Genomic DNA, 16,762 nt, shown 5'->3' with positions numbered 1-16,762 from the left:
CGCAGGGATGGATGGATGGATGATGGATGGATGGATGGATGGATGGATGGATGGATGGATGGATGGATGGATGGATGGATGGAGTGGCAGGTGAAGCGTTGGAAAGGTGCATGGGTGGATGGATGGAAAGAAGGAGAGACCGATGGAGGGAAGGGCAGATGGATGAAGAGCAGGATGGTGCTGAATGAAGGGATGGATGAGGGGCAGAGTGGCAGGAGCAAGGGATAGAAGGAGGGGTGGGTAATGGAAGCGTGCAGGGCGGAAGGGAAGGTGGTGGTGCCACAGATGGGTCCATGGCTGCACGGACGGGGGATCCATGGATGGATGAGTGGCTGGGTGAACGGCAGGGCGCTGGCGGCGCGGCGGGAGCAGAGGGACGGCTGGGTGGAGGACGGAGGGCTGCCTGCGCGGAGGAAGCGGGGGCAGGTGCCGGGGCAGGCCGGGCGGGGCGGGCCGCGCACGTGTGCGGGGCGGACCCGCCGCCAGCCCCGCCCGCCCGGTGCCGCCGGTGCCGCCCGGCGCGGAGCGGAGCCCGGCGAGAGCCCGGCGGGGCCGGCGAGGATGGGCACGGAGCCCCGGCGGCAGCCGCCCCGCAGGTGGGAGAGCCGGGAGGACCGGGACGGGGGACCGGGCACGCACCGAGCCCGGGGTGTCCCTGGGACCGGGACCGGGACCGGGGCGGGGGGACCGGGCACGCACCGAGCCCGGGGCGTCCCTGGGACCGGGACCGGGACCGGGACCGGGCACGCACCGAGCCCGGGGTGTCCCTGGGACCGGGACCGGGCACGCACCGAGTCCGGGGCGTCCCTGGGACCGGGACCGGGACCGGGCACGCACCGAGCCCGGGGCGTCCCTGGGACCGGGACCGGGACCGGGCACGCACCGAGCCCGGGGCGTCCCTGGGACCGGGACCGGGACCGGGCACGCACCGAGCCCGGGGCGTCCCTGGGACCGGGACCGGGACCGGGCACGCACCGAGCCCGGGGTGTCCCTGGGACCGGGACCGGGACCGGGGCGGGGGGACCGGGCACGCACCGAGCCCGGGGTGTCCCTGGGACCGGGACCGGGACCGGGGCGGGGGGACCGGGCACGCACCGAGCCCGGGGTGTCCCCGGGACCGGGACCGGGCACGCACCGAGCCCGGGGTGTCCCTGGGACCGGGACCGGGCACGCACCGAGCCCGGGGCGTCCCTGGGACCGGGACCGGGACCGGGCACGCACCGAGCCCGGGGTTTCCCCGGGACCGGGACCGGGACCGGGCACGCACCAAGCCCGGGGTGACTGAGACGGGGGGACCGTACACCCGTGCACGTGGAGGAAGAGCTCCCTTGTGTTCTCGGTGTCCGTGAAGCCCGTGGGTTGGGCGGTGGTGCACGGGGCACCGCCGTGCCCGGAGGGGGCAGTGCCGTTTGCGGGGCTCGCTGTAAGTGGGGTGAAGGAGGGGGACGGGGACCGGCGGCATGCGGGGGTCGCCTGTAACTGGGGGCTTCCTCTTGAGCCCCCCAGCGGGTGTCACTGCCCGGGCGGGGGTTTCTCTTGCACCCTGGGAAGGCGCCCCCCGCCCCGCGTCTCCCCGGGGTGCCCCTGCAGCCCGTGGGGGCCGTGCCTGGCCGGGGGGAGCCGGTGTCACCCCTCGGGAGGGGACGGCCCGGCTCCTGTGACTCATTTCGGGCTGCTCGGGGCCAGGTGCGGGGCCCTGCCCGCCCCAGGGGACCACCGTGCCGCGGCGGGTCCCCGGGAAGTGCCGGGGGCTCTCCGGTGCCCGCCCGCAGTTTCGGCAGGGCTGCTGGCGGGGCGGCCGCGACCCAGCCCGGCCGCTGCACCGGAGCCCTTCCCTGAAGGGACCCAAGGTCGCCTGTCGCTCCCTCGGGCGGGGCTGCGCACCCGAGGCGCTGAGGTGCAGCCCCAGGGAAGGCTCTGCTTTGGCAACAGGATGTGGTTTGGGATGTGACAAGCGCAGCAGCGTCACCCCTCCAGCATCGGGGGCTGGAGCCGCGCCAGCCCCGAGCCCTGCCCGCGCTCCTCTCGCAGCAGCCCGGGCTGGCTGTTGTGCCCGCCCAGGAGCATCTTCCATCGGCTGCTCCTGTGGCCTCCCAGCGCCACCAGTGCCACCAGTGCCACCCAGGCAGTGCCCGGCCCGGCTGTCCCCAGAGGCTCTGAGCTGCTTTGGAGGTGTGAGGCCGGCGGGAGAAAAAGGCTCTGCTGATTGAAATCACTAACGAAAGCGGGAGAAAAGAGCTTCCAGCCCTTGGTTTTCATGTTTGTGACAGCCTGGCTGCTGCCGCCGGCACCGTTAGCTTTGCTGAGGGCTGGTTTCGGGCAGTGCTGCTCCCGGGGCAGCGAAACTGCTCAGGCAGCTGCAGGCTGCTGCTGCTCCTGCTGCTCGCCCTGATGCTGGGCAGCTGCAATTTGTTTTGGTTTCCCATTTAGGTCAATTTTCTAAATCTCCGTCCGGGGCAAACTCCAGGGATTATGCAGGATGTCAAGGCTTTAACTTTCCTGGCTGTCAAAAAGGTCTGTTGGGTCAGTGCTTGGTTTTTCCTCTCCTTCAAAGCACAAACTCGGATGAAGTCGTGAAGTGTTTCCGAAACCTGGTTGCAAAGTGGTTTGGAGCTCTGGGTGCTGCTCAGATTAGAGCACACCAAGGTGAGGACAGCAAGGTGAGAGGATAAGGAGCTGGAGCCGGGCTGTGCTGGTGGCAGTGGTTCTGTCCCTCGCTCTGCGTGAGGCTGGAGGGCTCGGGGGATGCTTTCCCAAGGAAGCAGCTGGGCAGGGCCGGGTGTGCTGCAAAGGCCGCTGGGGTGTGAGCTGGGATGTGAAATGGGATGTGAAATGGGATGTGAAATGGGATGTGAGCTGGGGTGTGAGCTGGGATGTGAGCTGGGGTGTGAGCTGGGGTGTGAGCTGGGGTGTGAGCTGGGATATGAGCTGGGGTGTGAGCTGGGATGTGAGCTGGGGTGTGAGCTGGGATGTGAGCTGGGGTGTGAGCTGGGGTGTGAGCTGGGATGTGAGCTGGGATGTGAGCTGGGGTGTGAGCTGGGGTGTGAGCTGGGGTGTGAGCTGGGATATGAGCTGGGGTGTGAGCTGGGATGTGAGCTGGGATGTGAGCTGGGGTGTGAGCTGGGATGTGAGCTGGGATGTGAGCTGGGGTGTGAGCTGGGATGTGAGCTGGGATGTGAGCTGGGGTGTGAGCTGGGATGTGAGTTGGGGTGTGAGCTGGGATGTGAGCTGGGGTGTGAGCTGGGATGTGAGCTGGGATATGAGTTGGGGTGTGAGCTGGGATGTGAGCTGGGATGTGAGCTGGGGTGTGAGCTGGGGTGTGAGCTGGGATGTGAGCTGGGGTGTGAGCTGGGATGTGAGCTGGGATATGAGTTGGGGTGTGAGCTGGGATGTGAGCTGGGATGTGAGCTGGGGTGTGAGCTGGGATGTGAGCTGGGATATGAGTTGGGGTGTGAGCTGGGATGTGAGTTGGGGTGTGAGCTGGGATGTGAGCTGGGGTGTGAGCTGGGATGTGAGCTGGGATATGAGTTGGGGTGTGAGCTGGGATGTGAGCTGGGATGTGAGCTGGGATGTGAGCTGGGGTGTGAGCTGGGATATGAGTTGGGGTGTGAGCTGGGATATGAGCTGGGATGTGAGCTGGGATGTGAACTGGGATGTGAGCTGGGATGTGAGCTGGGGTGTGAGCTGGGGTGTGAGCTGGGGTGTGAGCTCAGTGCTCTGCCCTCCCTGGCCCCGTGTGGCCAGCCCTGTCCTGCTCCCACAGTTCTGCAGCCAGCTCAGGGCAGAGGGAAGGGCACAGGATGTGCTGGAAGTGCTTCTGCAGAGAGGGAAAGTGGATTTCTGCTGTGCCTCGCTTGGGTGGGGCAGCCCCGCACCTCTGGGCTCTAGGATGGTGCCGCTGGCTTCTCCCTGCTCCCCTTGGAGACCAGGGCATCCAGCTGGCACAGAAACCAACCAAAAGCGGCCCCGAGTGCCTTCTTGCTGAATGTGAAAATGAAGATGTGGGTTTTGCAGTGAGAAAGAAGAACTGAGAGCGGTGGGAAGCGCTGGCAGAGAGGAGCGGCGGCTGCTCCAGCAGGATCAGCTGCTCTGGCAGGGCGAGCCGCCCGTGCAGCAGCAGCCCCGGGGCTCAGGGGTGCCAGCACCGGTGCTCTGCCTCTGCTGGGGACCCGGGACAGCCCAGCATGGCGTGGGGACCCTGCCATGCTGCAGCTCACTCTGGAGTAGTTTCAGCTTCTCTTTCCTGGCTGCCCGCTGAGCACGGCAGGCCTGCCCAGTTTTGCATTATTATTCTGCAAGGGGAAAATTGTGCCTGAGGGTGCCAGGGGAAAGTGCTCAGGTGAGTGCCCCACACAAAAGGTGTGAGAGGCTCCTTTTGCATCGGAGCTCTGCTCCCAGCAGCGGTTTGAACTTGCAGGTGAGAGGATGGGGAGGGAGGGTGAGGTTTATATGGAAACTCTGTCCCCAGCTCGCTGCCTGGCAGCTCTGTGCTTTGCTGCTTCGGGCTGGAAATGTCACTGCCCACGGGAGCTGGGGACACAATCCAGGCTCTGCGGCTCTTTCCCTCCTCTCTCCTTTGCTCCGCTTCCCTCGGAGGCTCAGGGCTCCCCTCCGAGGCTCAGGGCTCCCCTCCTTGTCCCGTCTCTCGTGCCCGGTGTGAGGACAGGGTCCCACCCATCCAAAGCCATCACCGGGGCTCCAGGTGACATCTGCAACCCACCCAGGGCCGCGGCACCTGCGGTTGGGTCAGGGCTCTTTGGTGACGGGGTGTGATCCAAGGACACTCCCGAGGATGCGAGAACTGTCCCCGTGCCGAGCCCGGAGGGGACAGAGCTCCCTGCTGGCCCCGAGCCCGGCCGGGCCTCCCGGGTGGGAGCCGCGGCTCCCGAGCGCCTTTCCCAGCACGGAGACCCAACCCCGCCGTCCCCGTCCTTCTGATCCCTCTTTGGCCGCCAATTAGCGCGACGTGAGAACTTGTCTCCTGCTGACGCGCCCGTGTGACTCCTCGGATGCTTTAATTGCGGTGTTTTCGGCGGCCGGGCGCAATGAAATGGTAATTGTCGTGATTGTGTGCCGGGCGGGAGCTGAGAGATGCAGCTCTTTGGCGGAGCCTAATTAGGAAATAGGGACACTGTTGGGAATGGCTCTGCGATGTGATTTTCCTAATGAAAGCCGCTGAATAGGCAGCCTTGTAATGAAGAACAGCCTCGCAAGGGCACTGCCAATTGCTCTTCTCTAGTGTTAATTTTGTATTTCCTCCCCATTGTTTCTAATACCCTCTTGGAAAAGCTTGAAGATAAAATGCTTTATTTCCTTGCGCCTCGTATCCTGTTTGGCAAGCGGCGATTGGAGCATGTGCATCTGGAATACATGAGAGGCCAGGCAGGAGCCCCTTCAGACTTGTTCATCTCTGATTTCAAGCTCTGCCACTGGAAAAAAAAAAAAAAATAAAGCAACTTCAGCTTGCGGCTGCTGGGCTCCGGCGGCCGGGGCAGCGGGACGGCCCGGCCGGGACGGGCGATGCTCCGGGAGCCTGGGCCGGGCAGCGCCGCACGGCGATGCTCCGGGAGCCTGGGCCGTTCGGAGCCGGGGCTGGGCTGGTTTCACTTCAGCCCCGTTGGACCTGCGGCGCCTGAGAGCTCACCCACACTCAGTCTCTGGCTCGGTAACGCCGAGCCCGGAGCCGGACCGGCCGGGGCAGCTGTGGCTCAGCGCTCCCACCTGGGCTGCTGCTTCTGCTGCTTCCCGGAACGGGGCCGGGACGCCCGGGGTGCCCGGGGCTGCCTCCGCACCTGCGGCGGCCGGGACAGGGCCAGAGCGTGGCTTTGGGGGCAGAGGGAGCCTGGTTTTGGGACAGAGGGAGCCTGGCTTTGGGGACAGAGGGAGCCTGGTTTTGGGACAGAGCGAGCCTGGCTTTGGGGACAGAGGGAGCCTGGCTTTGGGGGCAGAGGGAGCCTGGCTTTGGGGACAGAGCGAGCCTGGCTTTGGGGGCAGAGGGAGCCTGGCTTTGGGGGCAGAGGGAGCCTGGCTTTGGGGACAGAGCGAGCCTGGCTTTGGGGGCAGAGGGAGCCTGGCTTGGGGGCAGAGCGAGCCTGGCTTTGGGGGCAGAGGGAGCCTGGCTTTGGGGGCAGAGGGAGCCTGGCTTTGGGACAGAGCGAGCCTGGCTTTGGGGACAGAGCGAGTATGGCTTTGGGGACAGAGCGAGCTGGCTTTGGGGGCAGAGGGAGCCTGGCTTTGGGACAGAGCGAGCCTGGCTTGGGGGCAGAGGGAGCCTGGCTTTGGGGACAGAGCGAGCCTGGCTTTGGGACAGAGCAAGCCTGGCTTTGGGGGCAGAGGGAGCCTGGCTTTGGGGACAGAGCGAGCCTGGCTTTGGGGGCAGAGGGAGCCTGGCTTTGGGGGCAGAGGGAGCCTGGCTTGGGGGCAGAGGGAGCCTGGCTTTGGGGACAGAGCGAGCCTGGCTTTGGGACAGAGCAAGCCTGGCTTTGGGGGCAGAGGGAGCCTGGCTTTGGGACAGAGCGAGCCTGGCTTTGGGACAGAGCGAGCCTGGTTTTGGGGGCAGAGCGAGCCTGGCTTTGAGGGCAGATGAGCCACTGGCCGAGTGAGAAGGGGAATGGGAACGCACACCCCGGCTCTGTGGGTGCTGCCCCATCCTCGGTGACAATTGTCAATGACTCCGGGTGCCCCAGGGGCTCTGTGTGTATTTGTAGGAGAGATGGGGCCGGGCCTTGCTTCCCCTCCAATGCTGTTCCACTGTTTGAAATCCCCACAGTGCTTGGGCTGGGAGCAGCTCGGGTGCTCCCAAAACGCTGCTGGTGTTGTTTTGGGGTGGGTGGAAGCAGAGGCGGGCAGAGCTGGCATCAGCAGCCCATGTGGATGAGGACACGGGCACCGGCCCGGTCACGCTGCTCGCGGCTGCTGTGTCTGAGCAGGGAGGGCTCAGCTCAGCCCGGGCCTGTGACTGCCCGGCAGCAGCCGGGGGAGGAACTCGCCGTGACTGTGCCCCGTGCTGCAGGGTCTGTGAGGCTGCCCTGGGTGTTTTCACTCCTGTGACTGTGCCCCGTGCTGCAGGGTCTGTGTGGCTGCCTTGGGTGTTTTCACTCCTGTGACTGTGCCCGTGCTGCAGGATCTGTGAGGCTGCCCTGGGTGTTTTCCCTCCCGTGTTTGCTGCTCCCAGGGCTGCGTGGATGGGCATGGCTGCTGCGTGGATGGGCACAGTTGCTGTGTGCATGGGGCACGGCTGCTGCATGGATGGGCACAGCTGCTGCGTGCACACTTTGGAAAGGCACCGCTGCTCTGGGCCTGCAGAAGTGTTTTTCATCCCTTCCACAAAGGCCCATTCTTTGTTGTCTCAAATTAGGATGAAACGCTTCCCCTTTCAGCTGCTTCCCCCATCGCTCTGTGTCTATTTAAACCCTCAGCCCAGAGGCTTCTCGGCAAACAAGCTCCCATCCTTTCAGGTGGCATTTCCCTTTTCTCATTGTTTCTGGCACTCTGTGCATGTGAAACTCTGCCAATGTTTCTTCATTCTCGGTGTCTTTGTGTTGATAAAGGTCCTCCAGGGGTACACAGGAGTGTGCAGCTGCCTGGGGGAGTCACAGCATCGCTCAGGTGTGGGAATGAGGGAATTCCAGCCTGGGCGAGATCCCTGCTGCTCCTCATCCAGCTGTGGGGATCCTGCCTGAGGCCTCCCTCGATCAATTAGCTGGGTTGCAATCAAGGCCAGCAAGGTTAATGTTCCCCGGGGGCTGCTCCTGAACTGGGAGTTGTCCCCAGGCTGATCTGGTTCCATGCCAGGGGGGCTGATCCCTTGGGAACTCCAGGCTGTGGAGGAATGGTTGCAAACCCACTTTTATGACCCAGAGCCTGGGAACTCCATGGCCCTGAGCTGCCAGATCCTGGTGCTGGGTTTAGGAGGAAGTTGAGTGTTAAACACCATCCCACCTGCTCCAGGTGAGAGTTAAACACCATCCCACCTGCTCCAGGTGAGAGTTAAATGCCATCCCACCTGCTCCACGTGAGAGTTAAACACCATCCCACCTGCTCCAGGTGAGAGTTAAATGCCATCCCACCTGCTCCAGGTGGGCCCCAAGCAGGACATCACCACGAGGGTGGTGCTTTAGGGTGAAGGGGGCAGGGCTGGGATGGAGGAACCCTTTTTCTGCCCCTTTTGGGAACAAAGCCCCTGTGGCAGGAAGCTCCAGCCCATCCTGGGAGGACCTGGGGGCTGGGAGTTGCTGTGCTGAACTCCCTGCTCCTGTGATGGGTGCCAGGGGGGATGTGGGAGCTTGCCCCGAGGTCAGGGCTGTGCCAGCCTGGCAGGGTTGCTCTTGTGTCACTTGTGGCTGTGGCGTCACCTTCAGATCCTGAGCTGGGAGAGGGGACGGAGAGTCATGGACGGGTTCTTCATGTGGAGAAGGGGGCACCTCTTGCCTTGTGTTCTCCATGGATTTTTGGGCTGTCAGGGGTGTAGCAGTGGCTGTACAAGGCCAGCCCAAAGGATGGTCCAGCTCAGGGCCCTGCCTGGGCATGGACAGCCCAGGAGGAGCTGGTTCACCATGGTGGGACTGCCCCAACGTCCCCAGTGCCAGCACCTTCCCTTTGTGCTGCTGTGCCCCTTCTCCTCTGCAGCTCTGGGGCATGGAATGGCTTCCAGGGCCGAGCCTGCAGCTTCCCAGAGGGGAACTGGGGCTTTGGAAAGGTCCCAGGCTCTGGGCTCCTTGTTGTCCCCCACAAGGAGCCGGGGATGCTGCCGTGGCTGTTTGAGGGCGCCCAGGGGGTGAAGCCTGCCGGGCTTGGCTGCAGGGGGCTGGGTGCCCCCTCTCCTTGGGCTGCCCCCTTTGGGGACAGGATTCCTTCCTTCCCCTCGCTGTGATGGGGACGCTGTGGCTGCACCACCCCTGGTGGGGCTCACGCCCTCCTGGCAGATTTGTGATTTCCAGCCCCGCTTGGCCCGAGGGTGACGGGCACAAAGACGTCCCTGCCACCATCTGTGCTTTGTGGGGCTGCAGCCAGCGGTGCTGGGAGAAAACTGAAGGGTTTGGGCGACCAAGGCAGGGACTGAAAAGGCTCCTGGGTTCCCAGCAGGGCCTCCACAATGGCAGGAAGCAACTTCTAAAGCTTCCTTTGGATACACAGGGCCTTGGGGGAAAGATTTACTTGCTTGTTTATGCTGGAAGTTAATCTGTTTAGTGGGTTTGGCATTAGAGCTCACAAAAAGCCCTCAGAAATGGTCACGCTGCTTGTTTGTAAGGTTTGTCTCTCACTTACTTTGCTTCACAGCTGGAGGAGTTAAGCAGAGACAGAGCCAATTGGAATCTCACGTGTGAACTTGTTTTTCCAAATAGCCAGAAGGAACTGGGATCAGCTGTCCCCTCCTGCAGCGTGAGGGAGCTGCGAGGGGACAGGGGCTGGGGTCCCCTGTGGGAGGGACCCTTGTGCCACCCGGGATGGTCAGGGACGGTCCCTGGCCCTGTTCATGCTGGGAGATGTTTATCCTATAGAAAATCCCAGCAGCCCAAGCCTACAGCTCTCCCCGGAGCCGCGGGACATTGGTGGGGGAGAGTCCTGGGAAGGGTTTGGAGAGGCACAGGCAGGGCTGGCTTGGGAAGCACAGAATGGGAGGAGCAGCTCTCCTGGAATGGCAGCGTTGGCGTTTCCCTCGTGTTCTGGACGTGGCAGTGCCACCCACGCTGCCCTTGCACAGGGAAAAGGGATTTTCCCAGGAGCAGGGCCGGAGAAGGCCCTTGGAGGGGCAGCTGCTGCGGGGAACGTGGGGCACGGGGCCGTGCTGGGCACCCTCTGATCCCAACACCTCCTTGGGGCTCTCGGGAGGAGCTCAGCACCTGCTCTGTGTGCCATGGCCCCGCTGCCAGCTGTCCCTCAGGCTTTTGGGGGTTTCTCCTGCTGAGCCCGAAAACCCCCGGGCTTTTCCCTGCCCAGCCCAGGAGAGTGGCACGGAGCCCTCCCCGCAGGGATGTGCCCTCGTGTCCTGTCCCTGGCCGTGCTGTGTCCTGCAGCTCCTGCTCAGCAGGAGCAGCTCGGGCTCTTGCTGCACTTTGGGAAACACCCTTTTTCCTCTCTAAACGATGCACTTGCTGAATTTATATTTTTTCCCCACATGTCTGCTGGGACACACAGGAACTCCTGTGCCGAACTTCCACCCTGCCTAGGGAGGAGCCTGGGGCTCCCATCCCACCCTGCTGGTGACCCCAGCTCCTGCCAGGCTGTGACCACCACGGCCTCCCCAGCCTCAGTCCTCTGGGATTTCACCTGGAGCCAGGAATTGCCTGTGATGCTGGGTGAAACTCCAACCTCCACTGTGGTGACAATGACTGCTAGAGGCTAAAATTAACGCTTGCATCATGTGGCCAGGGGTTTTCAGAATTGCTGCCAGGAACAAGAGCATTTCCTCTCTGAAAACCGAGCTGTAAAACTGGGCAGCTCTTACTCACATCAGATCCGTGTCATTTCTGGTGGCCTCGGGGTTTTTGGGGAGGAAAACGGAGGCTGCTCTTACCCTGGCTGGGTTGTGCCAAACTCCCAGAGCCTGGTCAGTGGGCAGGGCTGGGGTGGGGTCGGTGATGTCCCGGGTGGCCTCTCCAGCCCCGTCCCAGGCTGCTGTTGGAGGCAATGACTCCTGTCCCTGGACAGGCCCAGGGCCACCGCAGAGCTCACAGCAGAGCACAGAGCTGATGGGGTGCTCCAAAGTCACTGCATGATTTATTGGTTTCTCCTCTTGCTCAGACTCCATTGCTTTTTAGGGCTCGGGATGATAATCCTGGAGTTTCTGGCCTTACTGGAGTTGTAAGGAAGAAGCCACCAGGGGTGTTGGCTGCTGTGCCTCGTGGCCTGTTGGCTGGGCAGAAGTTCATGAAGGTTTCAGGCTGGGCAGGGTCCCTGCCAAGCCAAACCACGCCAGGAATAAACTCCTCAGGGAGCACAGTGCACCCGGCCATCCCCAGCCAGCTCTGGACACCTTAAGTCAGCTGGAACCCCACCAAGACCAATATTCCATAGGGCAGCAATGCAGTTCCCTCCTTTGGCTGCTGGTGAGTGTGCACTTTAATCCCCAGTGCTTTCTCCCTCTGAGCAGCTGTGCTCTGGGGAGTTTCTGGAGGGGAACTGGGTTTTCTTGCTGAATGCTCCTCTGCAAGCCCTGAAGACTTGGTCCATCTGAGAAGGTCACTCACCCCATTGTTCAGGGGGGATGGAAGCCCTTAGAGGTGGCAGATCTCGTGTGTGGCTCCCTCAGTAACTCCCAGCTGTGAATTCGGGCACTGTGTTCTGACCTTGTGCCTGTTGGGATGCTCTCCCTGCTAATTAATGCTCTGTAATTCCAGTGCTCACGGGCAGTCCCTCTGAAAATACCTCGAGTGTCCCTCTGGTGAGGCCACAGAGGCAACTTGTAAGCAGTGAATGTGTTAAGGCCTGAGCCCCTTCCAGGTGTGCTGGAGAAAGCTTCTGCTAATGGGGCTGGGGAAGGGACAAAGGAGACCTTTCCCTCTGAATGGGGATGAAGTTTCCATCGAGGCAGCAGAAATCTGGGCTCTGAGGGCTGCAGGGACAGGAGGGTGACTGAGGATCACCCCAACTGCAGGGACAGGAGGGTGACTGAGGCTCACCCCAACTGCAGGGACAGGAGGGTGACTGAGGCTCACCCTGACTGCAGGGACAGGAGGGTGACTGAGGCTCACCCGGCTGCAGGGACAGGAGGGTGACTGAGGCTCACCCTGACTGCAGGGACAGGAGGGTGACTGAGGCTCACCCGAGCCCTCACGCCGAGCAGAGGGAGCAGGCTGGTGGTGGGTGATGGGTGATGGGAAGAGCCTTCCTGCAGCTCGTGGCAGCAGCTCTGGGGATGGAGCTGCTCTGGCAGTGCCCAGGTGGGCAGACACAGCTCTGAGCTCACAGGAGGGGCGGCTCCGTGGCTCTGCCCAGCACCGGGCAGCGCTGCCGAGGGGAGCTGACCCCTGGCCAGGAGGAAGGCCCGGGGATGCCCGAGCCCAGCTTGCCCACCTGTGCCACCCTCAGGGCAGCCCCGAGCCCTCGCTCGGCCCTGCAGCCCCTTCCTGTGCCTCCTTGCCCAGCCCTCTGTGGGCACGTGCCCTGCTGGGTACCTGGCAGCTGGCGAGTGCCGGGCCCAGCCTGGTGGGCTCTGCCCAGATCAGCTGCGTGGGGCTTTATTTCTGTGGTTTCCTGCTCTCGGCTCTTGATCTTCCTGGAACTGCTTGCCCCAAACCAGGCCCGCTGCAGTCCCAGCCCTGCAGCGTGGCCAGAGCTGCCCCTCGCATGTGGCGGGAGCCTGAAATCCTCTCCGGGATAGGAAAGGGTGCCACAACTTCCCCCGGCCCCAGCACTTCTCTTTTCGGCACAGCACACGGAAAGTGGGGTAAGAAGATCTCCGAAATTGCAGAAGTTTGGGTTGCTCTTGGAAACCGTGTCCAGGCAGGGGCTGGGGAGGGGGATCAGTGGATGGATTTGGGATTTGGCTCCTGGCCTGGGGCTTTCCTCAGCTGGGAAGTGTCACAACGGCAGGAGACCAGAGCAGGGGGGGCTGCAGGCTCCAGGGAGTCCCTTCTCCCACTTTTCACCCTTGGGAGGCACCATCCCATGTCCTTGTTCCCCCGTGGGTTGTTTTGGGTCTCGTGCCGTGCTGCTGATCTCCACAGGAATATTCCAGCTTTGGGATGATTCTCTTGTGCTGCTGGGAGCGAGAGCCTCAGGCTGTGCCCTGGGGATGCTCTTGGCCGCTCCCCCTGAGGCTGCCGGGCTTTTGGCTGGAATTTCCTTTGACCTCATTTGATTACCGAGGGGCAAAACATCCCAGGGAAAGCGGCTCATGCAAAACCACCCGGAGCCGGTGCATTTCCAGAGACACAAAGGACTTTCCAAGGTCACACCACAGATTCTGAGCCTGGGAACAACTGCCCAGGCGGGGAGAGGAGCAGTTGGAGCTGTGGGGGAGAGCAGCAGCATTCGGGACACCTGTGGATGGCTCAGGGGGTCACCTTGTCCCTGTGGGTCGGGATCCCCAGCCGGGGCTGGGCTCGGGCTCCTGCTGCTGCTGCTGCTGCGGGGTTTGGGGCCGGGGAAGGAGCAGGAGCATCCCCGGCGAGGGGAGCAGCCCCAGCCCCCGGATCCCAGGGCCTCTGCAGCTGCTCAGAGATGCCGGGAGGGGCTGGAGGGAAAGCTGGGAGCGTGGGGAGAGGAGGTGCCACCACAGGGAAGTGTCTGAGGCTGGCAGCGGGCACGGGCACAGTGCAGCCGTCCCGAGTGGCGCAAGAGCCGCTGCAGCCCCTCTGAGCTCCCCCCCCGTGCCCGGGGTGGCCCTGGCACCTTGGGTGAGTTTGCTTTTCTCTCAGCTCTTCTCAGCCCTTCTCCTGCCAAGGGCACAGTGCAGCAGCAGGTCCACGGCTGGGGCCGCAGCCACGAGGACTCCTTTGGATGGGAGGGGTGGGATGAAGGATCACGGTCAGCAGTGTAAGGGACACATTTTGGGTCCATTTGATGCAGATTTAACCCCAAATCTCTTGGTCCAGCCTGAGCCCTTCAGAGCTGAGTTCCTCTCTGCCGGGTGGTGCCTGTTGTGGGTGAGGAGCTCTCCCAGCTCCGGGGGATCCTGAATCCCTGTGTTTCCCAGAGTTTGTTGGCATTTTCCCTCCCCCAGCTCCATCTATAACAGCCGCGCTTGAGATCAGCACTTTGAAGCCTTAATTGCAATTCTGACTCTTCCTCTGTTCCCAGGTCTCCCCTAATTGGCTTCCTGGGTGATCTCACAGGGCTGCTGAAAGCCGGGCCCTGGTTTTGTCAGGGGGTCTCTGGTTTTTTCAGGGGGTCTCTGGTTTTTCAGGGGATCTCTGGTTTTTCAGGGAGCCGCTGGTTTTCCAGGGATCTCTGGTTTTTCAGGGATCTCTGGTTTTTTTAGGGAGCCGCTGGATTTTCAGGGAGCTGCTGGTTGTTCAGGGCTCCCTGGCATGGGACCCCCAGCCCGGCCGGGCCCTGCCCGCCGCTGTGCCCAGATGCTCACAAGGGTGGCATTATAGCCCCTAAGCTGATTTACATGCTTGCATTTGCAAAGCGCTAATCTAGTGGGATTTTTTTTCCTTTTCCCCCTCCTCTCCTTTTCTTTTCAGCCCCCTCTGATCTGCTGCTCTCCCTGCCAGGTTCCCAGCTCCTTCGGCTGGAATAGGCCCCAGCTAAATCCTTTATCTGTCTGTTTGGCAGCCCTGGCTGCAGCAGTTAGCAAACGAGTGACACTTTTCCTGGCTCATTAATTAGATTTACTGAGCTGAGTGCTTGCTGCAGCGGCAAGGGTCTGCACAAGGCAGTTCTGTATTTTGTTTCTGAGGAATTTGGGATTAAAAAAAAAACCAAACCAGTTCCAGGGCAGTTCTGGTGCCGGTGGTCAAATCCAGCTCCCCTGCTTACACTGCTGCTGGGAACACGTGTTTTTCTGCTTTATTTCTGCAATTTGCTGCTGCATGGGCAGTTCTGGCTGTGTGTCATTGCTTTGCTGCTCAGAGAGTTTGAGGATGGGTGGCTGGGTGCCCGTGGCAGGATATCTTGGTTAAGGCAAGTGGTTCTTGCGGGTTAGAAATAACCTCGGTGAGGAATTTTATTATAAAAATGCTTTTTTGGCATGTCCTGCTCTGCCAGCGTTTCCTGCCAGGTTTATAAATGGGACTGGGAGGGTTAGAGCAGGAGATAAAAATGAGGGGCTGAAAGAAAGTTCTGCTTCACCTTTACCTTTGCAGCTGAGCAGGAGCCTCTGCTGCTCCTGCTGGAGGGGAAACTGAGGCACAGAGAGGTCTCAGCCAACTCTGGGCCTCAGCTGTGGCCTTGTGGTTCCCTCTGGGGGCACTGGACACCGCCAGCTTGTGTTGTGTTGGTTTAGGGGTGCCGAGTGCTGGGGCTCTGTCCCCCCGGCAGGCACTGGGACACCCCGGGATGCTCCCGGCGCTGCCGAGTTATAGATCCAGCTGGGGCAGGGGAGAACCCAGGGAAATCTTTGGAACACCGAGCTGGAGGAGCTGCTCAGCCCCTGAGCACCGCGGGCAAGGCGCTGCTTTGGGGTTTCTCGGTGTTTAAGCCGAGGAGCGCGGGGCCCTGCGCAGGAGGAGCTCCGGGGCTGCCCGGGATGGAGCTGCCGCGGCTCCAGGCAGGAGCTGTGCGGGCACGGAGCCGGGCGAGGGGGGCAGGAGAACCGGCGAGCTGCCAGAGCTGTGAGCAGCAGCCCCTCGCACTTCTGCCCCGCCGGCACGGGCAATTCTGCTAATTGGCCGTCCCTAATAGCGCAGGGCCCGGCCCGCTAATTAACAGGGACCTCCCTTGGCTCCACCTGGGCTCTTTCTGTTTCTAAATAATTAAATGTTTAAAAAAGCTCGTCCAGGCACCTCACAGACCCAGTCCCGAGTGGCCAGCTGAATCCAGGTGCGACCTGAGCTGTGAGTGCTGCGGTTAAAATAGAAAAGGTGGAGAAGCTGAGGCGAGCACGGGGCCGTTCTGGGGGCTGGATTTTAAAGCAGCTCGGGGTTCCAGGTGCCCTCGGGATCCCAGGATGGAGCAGGCTGGGAGGGATCTCCAGCAGGGCCATCCCAGAGCTCAGGGCACGGGGCTGTGTCCAGGCACCTCCGGAATATCCCCACGGAGGAGACGCCAGCCCCGCTCTGCTCTCTGCCTCCCGTGCAGGGGAATTGCTGGAGTTCCCCACTCTGCCCCGGTGTTTCACCTGCCCTTGCCCCGGTTAAAGCCCTCCCTGGTCCCGGGGAGCCACGAGTGTTTCCCCGTGGAGCAGGAATGCGTGGCAGTGCCAGGGAGCTGCGCACACACAGGAGCGCACCGGGAGCTCCAGGGATGGCTCAGGGATGCTGCAGGAGAGGAAAGCAGCGCAGGAGCCGCCCTGGGGGCAGGTTCCCACCCTGGGGGCAGGTTCCCACCCGGGCACCTCTGCTCCCAGGGAGACCTGGCCTGCTGGGGCTCGCTCTTTGCCATCTCAGTCTAAACTGGTGTGTGCAGCAAAATGTACCCGCTGATCAGGAGGGAGAAGTTTCATTTTTGTCTGGCTTGATTTTTGCTTTTTGAATCACAGGCAGATGAGGACAAACACTGTTCTGAAATGATGAGCTGCAAGGTTTTGTTCTGACTCCTTGAGACTCTCTACGTCTCTCCTTGCGCACCCTCTGGACAGATTGATATTTTTGACATTCTCTCCATTCACTGAAGAATTCCTCACCTCAGAGCAGTTTCTCAGATCATTTTGTTCTTTTTGCTGAGTCTCTTGCAGCCCTGATTTCGCTCCTCCTGTGGTTCAGTTTGCTGCTTTGGCTGCACACCTTTGGGACAGCTCAATCCTCAATTCCAGGTCAGGCATCTCCATTACCACCAGGGCTGCTCCTGCAGAGGGACGTGGCAAAGGCGCCTCCTCGGCAGCTGGTTCAGGATGCTGGGAGGCCCCACGGGCTGGCAGTGCTGGCAGTGCTGGCAGTGCCAGCAGTGCTGGGGCAGAGCTGGCAGAGCTGGCAGAGCTGGCAGTCTGCTCCTGATGCCCCAGCAGTGCCTTCACCAGCTGGAGGACAGCACATCCCAGAGCCAAGGGCAGCTGAGGTGGGCAGTGCTGGGACCTGCTCCCGATATTTTGGATTTTTTCCTTTCTTTCAGTGGAGCCTTTATCCCCAAATCTCCCAAACAAAGGCAGTTACACTCGGGAGCTGCTGTTGTTTGTTTGCACCTCTCGGGTTTATTTTTCTGGCGTTCACAGACCCTT

The 16,762-nt window shown here is 61.9% G+C and overlaps 1 protein-coding gene across 8 annotated transcripts in view; it reads left to right on the top strand.

Annotated features, from left to right (window-relative positions):
• Window positions 1-477: 477 nt before the first annotated feature.
• PIK3R5 (phosphoinositide-3-kinase regulatory subunit 5) overlaps window positions 478-16,762 on the top strand; it is a 36,734-nt gene continuing 20,449 nt past the window's right edge. For 7 of the 8 annotated variants that reach the window (XM_085556894.1, XM_085556893.1, XM_077787314.2 and 4 more), the window contains exon 1: window positions 478-596. The gene's annotated coding sequence lies outside the window, so the exon portion shown is untranslated. Of the gene's footprint in view, window positions 597-13,230; window positions 13,341-16,762 lie in introns of those variants that run through there. The other variant, XM_085556891.1, reaches the window with a different exon arrangement.

This window comes from Lonchura striata, chromosome 18, assembly GCF_050655825.1.
Source record: "Lonchura striata isolate lonStrDom1 chromosome 18, ASM5065582v1, whole genome shotgun sequence".
Taxonomy (NCBI): Eukaryota; Metazoa; Chordata; class Aves; order Passeriformes; family Estrildidae; genus Lonchura; species Lonchura striata.
The sequence above is the reverse complement of the archived record's forward strand: the minus strand, read 5'-3'. Positions and strand labels throughout refer to the sequence as shown.